The sequence below is a fragment of the Staurois parvus genome, unplaced genomic scaffold (assembly GCF_062004578.1).
Source record: "Staurois parvus isolate SC_StPar_1 unplaced genomic scaffold, SC_StPar_1.0 ptg000370l, whole genome shotgun sequence".
In the NCBI taxonomy this organism is placed as follows: Eukaryota; Metazoa; Chordata; class Amphibia; order Anura; family Ranidae; genus Staurois; species Staurois parvus.
The window spans coordinates 6,114-8,926 of record NW_028318166.1 but is presented as its reverse complement, the minus strand read 5'-3'; the positions used below and the strand labels follow the sequence as shown (position 1 = coordinate 8,926).

Genomic DNA, 2,813 nt, shown 5'->3' with positions numbered 1-2,813 from the left:
GTCCAGCGCAGCGCAGTCACCTCCCGCTGGCCAATAAAACTTCTTGAAATGTCACCATGTGACACAGAGGCGTAGCTAGGGGGGTACATATGTACACAAGGTACAGGGGCGCAAAAATGAGGCTTACAACCAGGGGCGTATTTGCCGCGAGGCAAACAAGGCGTTTGCCTAGGGCCGCACTTTTTAGGGGGGGGGGCGGCGTGGTGCCGCCGCCCCTCCTCTTCCAACGGAAGGGACACTTAGTACAGGGACGGGCAGCGGGCTGCTGTGTCTTACCTGGCTCCGTGTCCCAGTCCCAAGACGATCCAGTCCAGGAGACGCTGCTGGAGGAGGGGTAGAGAGGTCCGCAGATCCGGTGTCTTCTTTTCCCTGGACGCGATGTGTGGGCGGGATGACATGCCGCCCCTGTAATCTGGCCACACCCTCGGGATCACTGGACAGCCTATGGCCGCTTGTACCTCCCCTGTGCTTGCGTGGTTTTCCTCCCAAACACATACCTTGCGTTGGTGGTGCAGTGGTGAGCATAGCTGCCTATCCAGCAGCTGACCCGGGTTCGATTCCTGGCCAACGCAATTTTCAAGATGGCTGCCTCGCCTGCGAAGTGCTTTTAGTCCCCAGGGAGAGAAGTGCTATACAAATAAAATGTTGAGGATATATTAGCGAAGGAATAAAATTTAAACCAAAACTAATGAAGCAAATGTGTTGTATGATTGTATGTTCTTAAACACTTCTGAATAATTTATTTCTTGCGCAAGGATATTATTTTGTATTCTCATTTTCAGCCAGTAGGTGGAGCACTCGGATCCTTTTCAGGTATTTTTTTCGGCTATCCTTAGCAATGTGGATGAAAAAAAAGCCTGCTGCTTACTGTATACATCGCTCAATACAGTTGCAAGAAAAAGTATGTGAACCCCTTGGGATTACGTGGAGTTTTGCATGAATTGGGCATAAAATGTGCTCTGAACGTCATCTAAGTCACAACAATAGAAGAACACAGTCTGCTGAACATAATACTACACAAACATTAGATGTTGCCATGGTTTAATTGCACATAACATGTAAACATTCACAGTGCAGGGAGGGAAAAGTATGTGAGGCCCTAGCTTAATGACTTCTCCCAGAGCTAATTGGAGCCAGGAGTGAGCCAACCTTGACTCCAATCAGTGTGATGATATTGGATGTGTTGCTGACAGCTGTCCTGCCCTTAAAAAACACACACCTGTTTTGGGTTTACTGGTTTCAAGAAGCACTGTCTGATGTGAACCATGCCTCGCAGAAAAGAGTTCTCAGAAGACCTACGATCAAGAATTGTTGACTTGCATGAAGCTGGAGAGGGTTACAAAAGTATCTCCAAAAGCCTTGATGTTCATGTGTCCACGGTAAGACAGACTGTCTACAATGGAGAAAGTTTAGCACTGTTGCTACTCTCCCTAGGCGCGGTCGTCCTGTAAAAATGACTGCAAGAGCACAGCGCAGAATGCTGCATGAGGTAAAGAAGAATCCCAGAGTGTCAGCTAAAGACCTACAGAAATCTCTGGCACATGCTAACATTTTTGTTGACACATCTACAATAAGGAAAACATTGAACAAGAATGGAGTACATGGGAGGACACCACGGAGGAAGCCATTGCTGTCCAAAAAGAATATTGCAGCACGTTTGAAGTTTGCAAAAGAGCACCTGGATGTTCCACAGCACTACTGGCAAAATATACTGTGGACAGATGAAACCAAGATTGAGTTGTTTGGGAAGAACACACAACACTATGTGTGGAGAAAAAAAGGCACAGCACACCAACATCAAAACCTCATCCCCACTGTGAAACATGGCGGAGGGAGCATCATGGTTTGGGGCTGCTTTGCTCCCTCAGGGCCTGGACAGATTGTTGTCATTGATGGGAAAATGAATTCCAGAGTTTATCAAGACATTTTGCAGGAAAACGTACGACCATCTGTCCGCCAACTGAAGCTCCGCAGAGGATGGGTGATGCAACAGGACAATGACCCAAAGCATACAAGTAATTCAACAAAACAATGGCTGCAACAGCACAGAATACGCCTTCTGGAGTGGCCCAGTCAGAGTCCTGACCTCAACCCAATTGAAATGCTGTGGCATGATATTAAGGGAGCGATTCACACCAGACATCCCAAGAATATTGCTACACTGAAACAGTTTTGTGAAGAGGAGTGGTCCAAAATGACTCCAGATCGTTGTGCAGGTCTGATCTGCAACTACAGGAAACGTTTGGTTGAGGTTATTGCTGCCAAAGGAGGGTCAACCAGTTATTAAGTCCAAAGGTTCACATACTTTTTCCTCCCTGCACTGTGAATGTTTACATGTTATGTGCAATTAAACCATGGCAACATCTAATGTTTGTGTAGTATTATGTTCAGCAGACTGTGTTCTTCTATTGTTGTGACTTAGATGACGTTCAGAGCACATTTTATGCCCAATTCATGCAAAACTCCACGTAATCCCAAGGGGTTCACATACTTTTTCTTGCAACTGTAGCTCTCTCTGACACTAGCAGGGGCGGACTGACAACTCATGGGGCCCCCGGGCAATAGGGGATCATGGGGCCCCTGTGTCCTTGCCCAAACTCAAGAAGCCTATGAAAAAGGTAACAGAGGCATCTCATGGGGCCCCCTACTGACCCCGGGCCCTCGGGCAGTGCCTGAGTTTCCAAATGGTCAGTCTGCCCCTGGACACTAGTCATTTATGTCATCCTTACACTAATGGCCCCTTCCTGTTCCAACAAGACATTTTGGACAATTTCATGCTCCCAACTTTGTGGGAAGAGTTTGGGGATGGCCCC

At 47.4% G+C, this 2,813-nt stretch overlaps 1 non-coding gene across 1 annotated transcript; it reads left to right on the top strand.

Moving 5' to 3' along the window:
- The first annotated feature begins 500 nt into the window (after positions 1-500).
- On the top strand, positions 501-572 carry TRNAD-AUC (transfer RNA aspartic acid (anticodon AUC)). Its single transcript has one exon. It is a non-coding gene; the product is annotated as a tRNA-Asp (tRNA).
- Positions 573-2,813: the final 2,241 nt, after the last annotated feature.